Source organism: Lynx canadensis, chromosome F1 (genome assembly GCF_007474595.2).
Source record: "Lynx canadensis isolate LIC74 chromosome F1, mLynCan4.pri.v2, whole genome shotgun sequence".
NCBI lineage: Eukaryota > Metazoa > Chordata > Mammalia > Carnivora > Felidae > Lynx > Lynx canadensis.
The window spans coordinates 49,947,039-49,960,593 of record NC_044319.2 but is presented as its reverse complement, the minus strand read 5'-3'; positions in this window follow the sequence as shown (position 1 = coordinate 49,960,593).

The following is a 13,555-nucleotide window of genomic DNA, read 5'->3' as shown; positions in this document are numbered from 1 at the left end:
GTGTGTGTGTGTGTGTGAGAGAGAGAGAGAGAGAGAGGGAGGGAGACAGAGAGACAGAGAGACAGAGAGACAGAGAAAGAGAACTGGAAGCGTGAGGAAAAGAAAGAGAGAGAAACTGATTTCTTAAGAAATGGTAGAAATAGGGGCGCCTGGGTGGCGCAGTCGGTTAAGCGTCCGACTTCAGCCAGGTCACGATCTCGCGGTCCGTGAGTTCGAGCCCCGCGTCAGGCTCTGGGCTGATGGCTCGGAGCCTGGAGCCTGTTTCCGATTCTGTGTCTCCCTCTCTCTCTGCCCCTCCCCCGTTCATGCTCTGTCTCTCTCTGTCCCAAAAATAAATAAACGTTGAAAAAAAAAAATTAAAAAAAAAAAATTAAAAAAAAAAAAAAAAAAGAAATGGTAGAAATAATACAAGGTGTTAGACCAAAGTTGAATTAACAATGGTTTCAGAAGTCTCATCAGATAACAAGAAAATGAGTACTCATGCCAGATGAAGACAGTATACTTGCCCTTGTCCCTATTATTTCAATATAGCACCTGTGAATAAAACTCTTTATTTTATGGTTGATAAAAAAGCATTTTGTTCAAACATAAACCACAATGAATGTACAGTTTTCATGACTTGTAAAATAGGAAGCATTTCTAATCATAATCTTATAGATTGTATTAAAACTACTTTAAACTATGAAGCTTGATGATTTTAAATACTTATTGGGTGCATTTTTTTCAGGCCAGATATATCATTAATGTTAATTTTAAAGACAATATATTTATTGAATTGCAAACTGCCATACTCTGATATATGCTGTGAAGTTAATTACTGCATGAAATATTTATAAACATCTTCAAATTAGTAGTACTTTTTAATGTTGTTTAACACTATATGAAATGTCCCATATATTGTTATGGACTCATCACAGTAACTGTTAGTTATTCACAATAGAGAGACAGTCTTTAGGAGGTTCATTGAATTGTTAAGGGTCTCACAGATCCAGAAAGATTAGGCCATAATCTTGGCCCCTGTCTCCTAATTCAATGGCTCTTGATTCAATCTCACACAAGACAACCAACCTAGTGATAGTATCACTAAGCATACATCACACAAAGCATTAAAAACATAATAATGTTTATCTACTAAAAGTACATTTAATAAATATGCATAAGAAAATGGGAATAATTCCAGGTATAAATTTATTTCTATAATTTATTCATTCAGAAAATATTTATTAAGCTACCATTATATGTTAGGTACCATTGTAGGTCAGGAAAATTCTATAGAAACAAATAAGACAATAAATCTTTGCGTCCTAGGGTGCATATTCCAGTGGACAAACCAAACACAAGAAAAGTTAAACATCTATTACAGTGGATAGTGGTAGGTGATAAAAATTAATAATAAAGTAGGAAAGAGGAAGCTTAAATATAACAAATAGTGGCCACGACCTTAATAAAAGGGATATTCTGATAAAAAACTTAAAGGGAGTGATACCTATGTAAATACCTAAGTGAATCATGCAGGGTTTAGCCAGAAAGAGAGAGAAAGAAACAGTAGGAGATGTGTTTTAAGACATTTACTGAAAGGAGGCTGGCTAGGGAAACCTGAAAAAAAATAGAGAAGGCAATATAAAAGGACAGTGGAACTTTTGTGCGTGAGCTGAAGCTGGTATCCAGAGGAAAATATCTTCTTCCTTTGGGTTGTCTCAATTTACTGACTCAGGCCCACTCAGTTTATCTGGAATCATCTCTCTTACTAAAAGTCAGCTGACTTTGGACTTTAATCATATCTACAAAATATAGTTATAATATCTCCTAGATTGGTGTTTGGTTAGGTAACCAGGGACTAGAGCCCCACCAGTTTGATATATAATACAGAGCATCACCCTGAGGGCAGAATTCAAGGCAGAGGGACAAGTCAGTAACAAGGTTCTGAAAGAGCAAACCTAGTTTCTTACTGGAGTAGCAAGAAAGCCAATGTGTCTTGTGCAGAGTGAATGAGACTGAACAACTATGGGAGATGGGAAGTCACAGGGATAACTAGCAAGCCAGACCGATATGTTCTGTAAGTTAGAGTAAAGAGTTGCACTTTTACTCTCAGAGACATGGTGAGATATTTCAGGATGCTGAGCATAATTGATAAATCTGAGTTATACTTTAGGCTGTTGCTCTGGTTACTCTGTTCAGATTAAATGAGTGAGAAGAACAAAATCAGTGAGAGGCTAGACAATAATCCATAGTGGTTTGAGAATGGTGTGAGTTTTTATATTTTCTTTATGTGTTGAAACAGACCCATAAACTTTTGCTGATGGGCTGGATGAAACAGTGATCCTGATATTTTGGCTAGAGTAACTGACGGGAAGAATGGAGTTGGCACTAATAAAGAAGAGCAAGACTACAGGAGTCTTAGAGAAGAGATATTGGGAGTTCAGTTTTGCATTTGATGTGTATCGGATGCCTGTTAGACATTCAGAATGTGATACCAGATCTGTGGTTTGGACTTCAGAGAATGGATGGAAGTTGAGATTCACCAGCTCATGGATGGTACCAAAGGTTGTGAGCCTGAATCGGAAAAAGATAAGGAGATTAAAGCATTGATTTCAGGTTTTTGGATTTTTAATTGTAATTTTTTCATTTTTTTAAACTTCTTTTGACTTCTGATTATTTTCAAGGAATTGTACACTCACAGTAATCTGAGATGTTCCATGATGTATAAAGAGACATAAAAATCACTCAGTGATGATTGATATTACATTTTTGGCATGTGTTTTTCCCCCGAATTTTTCTACACATTTTATTTCCTCAATTACTTGAAATCACAGAATATATGAATTTTCAAATTATTTTACTTCAAATCATATTCAACCATTTCTGTAATGACGGCATGATATTCTACTGCTTATAATATATAAGTCTTTAGCTAATGTTTTCATTTATTTTTTCTCTACTGTCTGTTATAAATATGGTAGCAATGATTGTCCTTATGTATTATTTTAATACTAATTATATATCATCACAGATATTGTTATATAAATTCAGTCACAGTTTTCATATACCCAATAACTGACAGAGGAGTTTGATAGTATGGTTCATGGTACTGTTAGCCTGAAATGCTAGTTTATAAATAAAGATCTATATTTTAAAGAGTGTCTTAAGTAATAAAAACACAGAGACCAAAAATGGTGTGTTGTAAATGAAAAGAAATCATCTCTTTTCAGCAAACTTAGGCAATCAGGGATGATTAAAATAGCCTGTTTACTGCTGCAGGAAGATACAGTATCTGTGCAATTTAGACGACCTACTTCCTAGCAATAAATGAGAAAAGCTGCTTAAATATGTGTGTCACTTAAGATAGAGAAAATGGAGTTTAGGAACTTTTTTATCTTCCTATTTCATGAGAAGAAAAGTTCTCAGACGTCCTCAAACTTATTCTCACAAGACATGCATCAAAGCCCTAATTCTCAACACACCAATTTCTGAGCTTTAACTTACCAAAGACTCTTCCATCCCTAGTGAGCAATTTCTACTTTTGCAAAATGGCAGAAAATGTCACATTTGACAACTACCTACAGAAATCAGTTTCACTCAAAAGAGGCTATTTGTGAAAGAGATTCATACACATGCTGAGTCCTGTTGAAATCTAAAATGAGATTAAAAACAAACCTTCTTGAGTTCTTTGAGACCTTTTCACTCCATTGCCCTTTGGTTTTCTGCATCATTAGTGTTCTGGTTCTGCTGGATTCCCTTACTTTCCTAGCTGCTGGTTATTGCCACTTTGATCCCTGCATGAAAGTGTCCAGTCCGTAATGAGTCAATTTAATTTGGTAGTTCATCTAGGAAATCTTTTTTTTTTTTCAAAATTTAAATTAATATTTTAGATCCTTATTAGAACTGGAGCATTTTTTGCTCTTTCACCAACCAGTGGAACTGCTTTAATGAGACTGTTGCTAAATGAATCCTGGATGAGAAAAAGATTGCTTCTAAAATAATTTGTTGCCTATAACCCACTGATATAGAAAAGGGTGTAATATTGCCTTGAAGATCTCAACAGTGCTGGATGGAAAACAAATGCAAACTTCATTAATATTTAATTGCAAATGGCAATCTATCCATTGAAACTACAGCTAGAAACAAAAATTACTTTAGAGTAAATACAACTAAAGCTGAAAATCAAACTCATACGTTTAAACAAACAATCAGTTTAAATAGCTATAAATTCCCTGGTAAAATTTTGTTCAGGAGAAATAATTTTGTTAGATGCTATCTATCCATGGATGTCTGTGTTAGTTTACCACCTTGTTAATGTTATATTTGATACGATGATATAATGCAGTGATATGTTATCTATATGAAAATCAGAAAGGTTCCAAAGTTGTAATTCCATTAAATATGTGTACAAACAAACCACCTCAAACAATAAGCTGAAATTGAACTAATTTCAAAAGCTAAATCATATGTGAAAACAGAGAAAGATCAAAATGAGTAATATTACCCCAGAAAGTAAAATGAGCATACAGACTAATTAATATTTTCTTGGGCTTATATGACAGCCACTTATTAGTTATTAGTGTATTTCAATTCCTCTAGCAGTTTACTATTTAGAACTCATATTTTTTTATGGGGCAATCTAATCATGCTGTGTTTTTAGGCAAAATAATTTTAATCTCAAAATGAAAACATTTATTTTCTTTTAATAAAATAGGCTTGCCTTTTTTCAAGAGGCATGACATCGTAGGAGAAAGACTCCAGAGTTTATAATAATGCTATTAAAAGAAAAACATGGAATGCTTTTAATGAGAGAGACAGAGAGAGAATGGTATATCAAAGGATATAGACGATTTGTGGAATATCTGAGTTCAATTTTTGAATCTGGGTGAACTATTTACCTCAGAGAGCCAGATTTTCATCATCTGTAAATGAAATAATTGGATTTAATACCTTCTAAATCTCTTTCTAGGTGCAATAGAATAGGTGCATTAATTCTATGAAAATTGTGAAGTTCTTTGTCATTCAAGTATCCATCAGTGACGGCTTCAGAGAGGGACTTGGCGGTGGAGACTAAAGAGCTCAGTGGTATGGCAAGTAGCAGTGACCTCGTGTGGAATCTGCCTTGGTTTTTCACAAGCCTATGTTGACGCTTAAGCAAGATAATCTGTAAATTAGTGTTTTGGATATAACCCCCTACGCAAATACAAGTTATTAGCAGAGCACTTAATCATCTTTGGAGCCTAAAATCTTATTTTTATTGCTTAAAAGTGTGTTAAAACTACTCTTGCAGTGTTATTTAGCCATCCAGGATTGTATCCCTGGAGAAAGTCAGGAAGTTCAAAGTAACAATAAGGAACAAAGCTAGGTAGAGATGAATAAAACAATTGAAGCTCAAGTACTGATTTTGGCAATTGGTAACCATAAAATCTTGAGCAAATTACTTTGCCTTTCCAGACCTCAATATACTCACCTATAAAGTGAGGATAATAAGATCTACATCATAAAGACACAGTGAAACTCACATGAAAACATCCAGCATATGTTTTATAGGTGGATGTTTCTTAAGTTTTATTGAATCCTCAACTTCTCTCTCACCCTTACCATCTTATCCATTTGTTTTAGAAATTTGTTAAATCTAGTTCATAAATATCTCTCAAAATTCACCTTCCTCTTCATTTCTACTGCCAATAGTTTTGTTGGAGCCTTTATTATCAATTTTATGAACAGATAAAATAAACTCCTAACATTTTGCCTTCAGTATTTCTGTCTTGTAATATATTCCAGACTTGGCTGTCAGAATTACCTTTCTAAACTGGGTATACGATCATTTCACTCCTCTGCTTAAAAATTTTGGATTGGGAAAAAAGTAGGATATGGATCTTTCTCCCTCATGCCTTTATTCCCTCTTCAAATAAGCTTCCCTGTAAGTCACCTATCAGTCAAATTCATTACCTTAAGCTGTGTTATCATTTTTCATATTTGGTATCAGATTATCTTCCCAATTTTTATATTGCTACCATAGTGTCCAGGTAGGCATTCCTCCCAATTCAAACCCTACAAGTACACTCTGCTCTGTCATATAAACATGGCTCTACATCTGCCATTACTTCTATGGGGAATCTCTGATACTCTCTCTAGAGCTCAAAACTTCTATTCCTTCAAGAATATGCCTCATTGTTACATTGCCTTCATTCTTGAACTTTGGTTGAAACTCTAAGGAAAATTACATGCACTTTAAAAAATGTAATATGGTGCTGCTGATACTTAGATTATAGTGCAATTTTTGATTCACATTTTTTTTCCTTCCAGGGATCTCTGAACTTCTGAGACTAAGAGCAATCTGATATGCCTCTTTATACTCCCAAATTCTCCCTGTACTGATTACTGCACTGTAGAATCAGAGATCTGAAACATTTGTTTGAAAGAATGAATTAATTCTATGAAAATTGTTTATAGCCTATGATTTTCTCTTAAGATAAAGGAATTCAAGTGGTTGGCTGTAAGGGCTGGGATTTTGTTTATTTGTTTGTTTTGTTTTGTTTGTTTAATTAGGAATTTAAGAGTCTTATGGGGAAGAAAATAAGGTCTTTCAAGTCTGACCAAGGAATAAGGTATGAGTTTTATGAATGAAAAAAAGATTATATACTGGAAAACTCTCAAGAGTATAGAATAATTCTTAATTACCTCCACTCAGGTAATAAAAACAATATAGACAGCAAAATTAAAATATCTAAAAACCTCTTGAATACCACCTACCACTTCTGCTTTCCTTCATGCCTTCTCATTGACTACTCAACTAGTGAAGTTGGGTTTTGCTATAAACTCACCATCTTATAGCAGTTAAACTTTTTCATGTTAGTAAACACAGGATATTTTTATCCTCACCCGGTGTAATTGACTACTTTTATTATCTTTAAAGATTTCCATTTATTTTTGTCCTTTCTGACATCACATTTTCCTGCATATGTTTTCATCTCTCCATCAACATTTCCAAAATTCTTTGCTGAGTCCTCCTCTATATGTTGGCCTGAATAAGGGCTCAACCATAGTCCTATTAACAAAAATCTGATAAAGGGATATCATTTCACATTTTGAAATAACACTTATAAATAGATGATTGACAAATTCATGTATTTCTAAAAGATGAACACTTGGGTTCCTCTCCCAAATATATTTCTATCACCTAACATGGTCCTCCACATCTCATTAGTGTCATCACTACTTATCACTTGCCGGAAGTGAAAATTTATTTATTTATCCCTTTACCTCATTTTGCCTCCTTTATTTTTTTTTAATTTTTAATTAATTAATTAATTTTGAGAGAGAGAGAGAGAGAGAGAGAGTGTGTGGGGTGGGGGGCAGGGACAGAGAGTGACAGAGGATCCCAAGCAGGCTCCACGCTGACTGCAGACAGCCTGATGCAGCACTCCATCTCAGGAACTATGAGATCATGAGCTGATCTGATGTCAGATGCTTAACCACCTGAGCCACCCAAGCGCCCCTCAGCTTACCTCCTTTAAAACTAAGGAATATCGAGGGACACCTGGGTGGCTCGGTCGGTTAAGCAGCTGACCTCAGTTAGGGTCATGAGCCCCTGGTTAATGGGTTCTAGCCCTGAGTTAGGCTCTGTACTGATAGTTCAGAGCCTGGAGCCTGCTTCTGACTCTGTGTCTCCTCTCTGCCCTTCCCCGACTCATAGTCTTTCTCTCAAAAATAAATAAAACATTTAAAAAAAAATAAAGAAAAAAACCCCTAGGGAACATTGACTCTAAATTGTGTATTCTCTCAACCTTACCTGTCAATACTGGCATTTGCCATAGACTCCTAACTAGATCCTGTAACTCCAATCTTTATTCCTTTCCGCTGCAGCCAGAGTGACATTCTTAAATAAATACCACTTAAATGTCTCTTTACTCTTTAAACACCTTCAGAGAATCTCCATCTAATTAAGAATAAAACCAACATTTTTTATCATAGTCTTCAAGGGTCTTAGTTATCCTACACTTTCTCAACTCTTCAGTCTTTGATGTTCCTTCCCCTTCCCCTAGTCATCTTTAAATTTTTCCTTGCCTCAGGGCCTTTGCACATAGTCTTCCTTTGGTGTACTTTCACTGAAGCTAACCCCAGTCATCCTTCATATCTCTATGCAAATGATACCAACTCAAAGAAGCATTCATCGATTATCCTAAGTAAATCAGCCTGTCCTCCTTGTTCTGTAACTTAGCAATATTCACACACTAATTAAAATTTTAATATATTATTCTACAGATGTCTCTTTTAAAAAAAATTTCTGCTCACTCTTTAGGATGTAAGCCACAAGAAGTCATGTAGGCCACCGTAAAGTCCACTGTGCCTAGAGAGTGAGTACCTAAATATAGTATGCATTCAACAGACAATTTGAAGATTAAAAAAAAAAGGGCAAGTATAAACATGAATATGCATGCTTGGTGAACAACTTTCTAATTTTGTCCAGTTTAGGTCTGCAAAAGTCCCCTTACATTGTAGCAGGCAGGACAGCGCAGAAAACTATAGAACATGAATATATACTCCTAGAAGCTCTATGAAGTAGGTGTTATTTCTATAGAAATTTGCGGAAAATTGTGGATACAAAGATTATGCAGTTTGCCTCTATGCTTTGAATTAGAGTAGTTACAAAAGTCTACATCATGCATTCTGAACCAGAATACTGCACTACCTTTGAACAGGTCTATGATCTCCTTAACTAATTTCAGCAGAATTTCAGGTAATGGAGGTTCCCTGTTACTATGTGGGATCAAGATCCCACATGAAAAACAGTTACTGTTGAAATGTTTTGGTGATATTTAATGTTAGAGAAGGAAAAATTTTAGAAGTTGTAGGCTTTCTGCTTCTAAGAGTTACTTGTATTTGCCAAATTCTCAAAACAACCATCAAAAAGATAGAGTCTTCTTTTTTAAAGAGTAAAACTTTTATTTAACTACTTACTACTGATTTTCAAGTTTCTGTTAGTTTCCATACAATTGCATGTACAGTTGTCAGACGTGTTAAGCAATAGAACTTAAATTGATGAGACTTTAAAAACATCTGAACATGCTGACTAGTGCGGTTACTTAATGTGAAAAGAACAAGAAATAAATCTGCCCAATCTAGTTGAAGGAGAGAGGAAAGCAAACAGTAAAAAGAGATTTTTTATGTTTCTCCAAAATAATGAGGGTGAAAATGAGCACTCACTTCAAAACAAGAATATATGTGTGTATATATATTTAAATTAAACCTTATCTCTTCAGCATAACCATATTGGCTACCGACTTTAGAGCAAGTATTTTATTTGTACATAAGAAGTGTAATGTGAATGAAAGATAAGAAAAAAGTCTGAAGACATATTAATAATCATAAGCTCTGCATGCTCGAAAGATTTAGCCAGGACCCAGTAGGATGTGGAGATACTTATAAATATAGTCTTTATTGTTAAATCATGAGAAAACTGTAACAAAATATTTCCAAAAAGTTTAAATTGAAAGATTCTTCTGGAAAAGACATTTAGATTAAGTATGTAGTATAGATTCACTTTGTGTAAATAAAGCTATACATATTTTTATGTTTAAACATTACCTTACTCTAATCAGGAGGAGGAAATTCTAAACAAAGTTGGGATTTCAGATTAAGTTCCATGCTCAACCCGATCCCTCAGGAAGCTCTGGAGAGTAAACTACACCCCACGGTTTATCTGTCTAGAGGCAAAGGAGCTGGATTTTACAATTCCAAATCTGTCAGTGCTTGGCTACAACCACTCTGGGGGGATGAAGATGGGTAAAAAAAAAATTCCCAATTATTTCTGGCTTTTCATCCACAGGCAGCTCCAGTGCTCAAGGGCATTCATGTGAATAAATTTACAAGTGCAAACTCTTAACTGCAAAGCACACAGATGCTGGTAAAGGAGCTCTGACCTGGGAGAGTGGGCCATGGGGATGGGAGTGAGCCAAGAGGGCATCAACACTGTCCACTGTACAAACCTTTTATTAAAATAATAATTTTTATTGTTCTCTCTAACAAACTCACCCACTGCTAATTATAGGATGCATTTTAATATGTGATAGATGTGATGGAGGCGTGAATTAAAAGAGCATTTTAAAATATTGCAATGGGAGGGACGCCTGGGTGGCTCAGTTGGTTAAGCATCTGACTTCCTCTCAGGTCATGATCTTGTGGTTCGTGAGTTCGAGCCCCACATCAAGCTCCCTGTTGTAAGCACAGAGCCTGCTCGGATGCTCTGTCCCCCTCTCTCTCTGCCTCTTTTTGCCCCTCCTCCACTCGTGCACTCTTTCAAAAATAAAGTAAACATTTAAATAAACAAATAAAATATCGCAATGGGAAAAAGTACTTAATATGCAAAAAGTAAGATCAAATGTCCTCCATAATCTGGGATTGAAAAATACATTATTCACGTAACTAAAGTCCAAATTCTGTCAATGAAACTATTGGATATTCTATAATATGGTTGGATTGAACAAGTGTTAAAACCATTTAAGACATAGTAATGTGGAGAGGATCTATGTGGTATTCCTAACAAGAGCATTCAGAGTATTCTCAGAGGGACTCTGTTTAAGTTTACTGGAATACTTTTTGTGGTTGTTTTTTTAGAAATTCTTCTTGTCATCAGGACTGGGGCATTTTTACATTTTAATAAAAGCATGAGTCTTTTTTTTATTTTTTATTTTTTTTTAATGTTTATTTTTGACAGAGAGAGAGAGACAGAGCATGAGCAGGGGAGGGACAGAGAGAGAAGGAGACACAGAATCCGAACAAGGCTCCAGGCTCTGAGCTGTCAGCACAGAGCCTGACACTGGGCTCGAACTCACAGACCATGAGATCATGACCTGAGCTGAAGTCAGATGCTCACACGACCGAGCCACCCAGGCGCCTCAAAAGCATAAGTCTTTTTAAAAAGATTTTATTCGGGGCGCCTGGGTGACTCAGTCGGTTAAGTGTCCGACTTCAGCTCAGGTCATGATCTCATGGTTCATGGGTTTGAGCCCCAAGTCAGGCTCTGTGCTGACGGCTCGGAGCCTGGAGCCTGCTTCAGATTCAGATTCAGATCCCTCTCTCTCTGTCCCTTCCCTGCTCATGCTCTGTCTCTCTCTCTCTCAAAAATAAATAACCATTAAAAAAACCCTCTTATTTAAATTCCAGTCAGTTAGCATACAGTGTAAGTGCCCTCTATAGTGATTCAACACCTTCATACAACACCCAGAGCTCATCACAACACCTGCCCTTCTTAATACCCATCCCTTATTTAACCCATCCCCCCTGCTCTGGCAGCCATCAGTTTGTTTTCTATAGTTAAGAGTGTGTTTCTAGGTTTGCCTGTCTCTTTTCCCTTCCCTTTGCTCATTTGTTTTGTTTCTTAAAATCCACTTCTTTATCTATTCATCCGTTGATAAGCACTTGGGCTGCCTCCATAATTGGGCTACTGTACATAATGCTGTTATAAACATCAGTGTGCATGTATATCTTTGAATTGGTATTTTTGTATTCCTTGGGTAAATACCCAGTGTCACAATTGCTGAATTGTAGGGTAGTTCTCTTTTTAACTTTTTGAGGACTCTCCATACTGCTTTCCAGAATGCACCAGTGTGCATTCCCACCAGCAGTACAAGAGGGTTCCCCTTTCTCCACAGCCTTGCCAACACCTGATATTTCTTGTGTTGTAAAAATATCAGTCTTTTAAAGAAATAAACATTTTTAGTAATTTCATACTAAATGTCCTAATTATGTTTTTTTTTAATGCAAAGGTAAACCAGTTTGAAGTACCAGCTTATGATCTTCGTTACTAGCAGATGAACCATGACTACATTGCTCTTACAAAATCATGAAGTCATTTATTTTTTCAACAAATACTTAATTCAAAAGTGCTAATAGTGTTAGGCAATATACTAGGTCATAGAAACACGGAGATTAATCAAAACTATATTCTGCCTTCATGGAGTTCACAGTTCTTATGATGATCAGTATCCCATTCTGTAATTTAGCACACTGCAATACGTAATCAACTACCTACAAGCCATCAGTTTTGTGGATAGCCATATGCTGAGCTACTTTCAAAACTTTCCTTGAAGTTTTCTACAAAATAACCATATAAAGATAGATATAGCATTATATTTGATGCCAAGTTTCTGCTAAGGTGAATTATGTCATTTTGAAAAAAATATTATTAAAGAACTGCTTCTCGCATTGGAGGTCATAATTTTTACCACAAATTTTGATATGTCCAATCTGTGAAGATTTTTTATAATAATAGTAATGGAGGTATTGTTTCAGTATGAATTTATAATACAATGAGAGTTAAGAATTTATAATGTACGAATATAACACGGAAGAATGTAAGAATGACGGAAGAAATATTACAAAATGAAAAAAAAGTTATTTACTATAGAATTCAGTTTATTTTAATCCATGCAAAGTAGGTCTACGATACAAAACAAATTAGATAAGACAGGGATAAATATAAAGAAAAAGGGGAAATAAATAATAATAATTCATCACCAGAGATAAATAACTTTAGACTTCTGGTTAAGTATTTTTTAGACTTCTCTGTATATGCATATAGAGTGTTTTCCCACAACACTGAGATTATACTATGTCCATTGTTTACTAGAATGTAATTTTTATTTAGTACTATAATGTAAAAAGTACCCTTTATCTTTAAATGTAGTTCTACATAATCATTTTCAAAGTCAAATTACTATTCTACTTCAGGAGTAAGCAGCAATTATAAAAAAAATTAGTCCTTTTGAATTTTGAGGATTTTTTAATATTTAGGTTATACAACACGTGGCCAAAATTCTCCTTATAAAGTAGATCATAACTGATACATCTCTCAGTACTATTGAGTGATAGTTTTTTCCTTACAATCTTCCAGTTCTGTGTTTCATTAATATTTTTTTTATATATATGAAATTTATTGACAAATTGGTTTCCATACAACACCCAGTGCTCATCCCAAAAGGTGCCCTCCTCAATACCCATCACCCACCCTCCCCTCCCTCCCACCCCCCATCAACCCTCAGTTTGTTCTCAGTTTTTAACATTCTCTTATGCTTTGGCTCTCTCCCACTCTAACCTCTTTTTTTTTTTTTTTTTCCTTCCCCTCCCCCATGGGTTCCTGTTAAGTTTCTCAGGATCCACATAAGAGTGAAACCATATGGTATCTTTCTTTCTCTGTATGGCTTATTTCACTTAGCATTACACTCTCCAGTTCCATCCACGTTGCTACAAAAGGCCATATTTCATTTTTTCTCATTGCCACATAGTATTCCATTGTGTATATATACCACAATTTCTTTATCCATTCATCAGTTGATGGACATTTAGGCTCTTTCCATAATTTGGCTATTGTTGAGAGTGCTGCTATGAACATTGGGGTACAAGTGCCCCTATGCATCAGTACTCCTGTATCCCTTGGATAAATTCCTAGCAGTGCTATTGCTGGGTCATAGGGTAGGTCTATTTTTAATTTTCTGAGGAACCTCTACACTGCTTTCCAGAGCGGCTGCACCAATTTGCATTCCCACCAACAGTGCAAGAGGGTTCCCGTTTC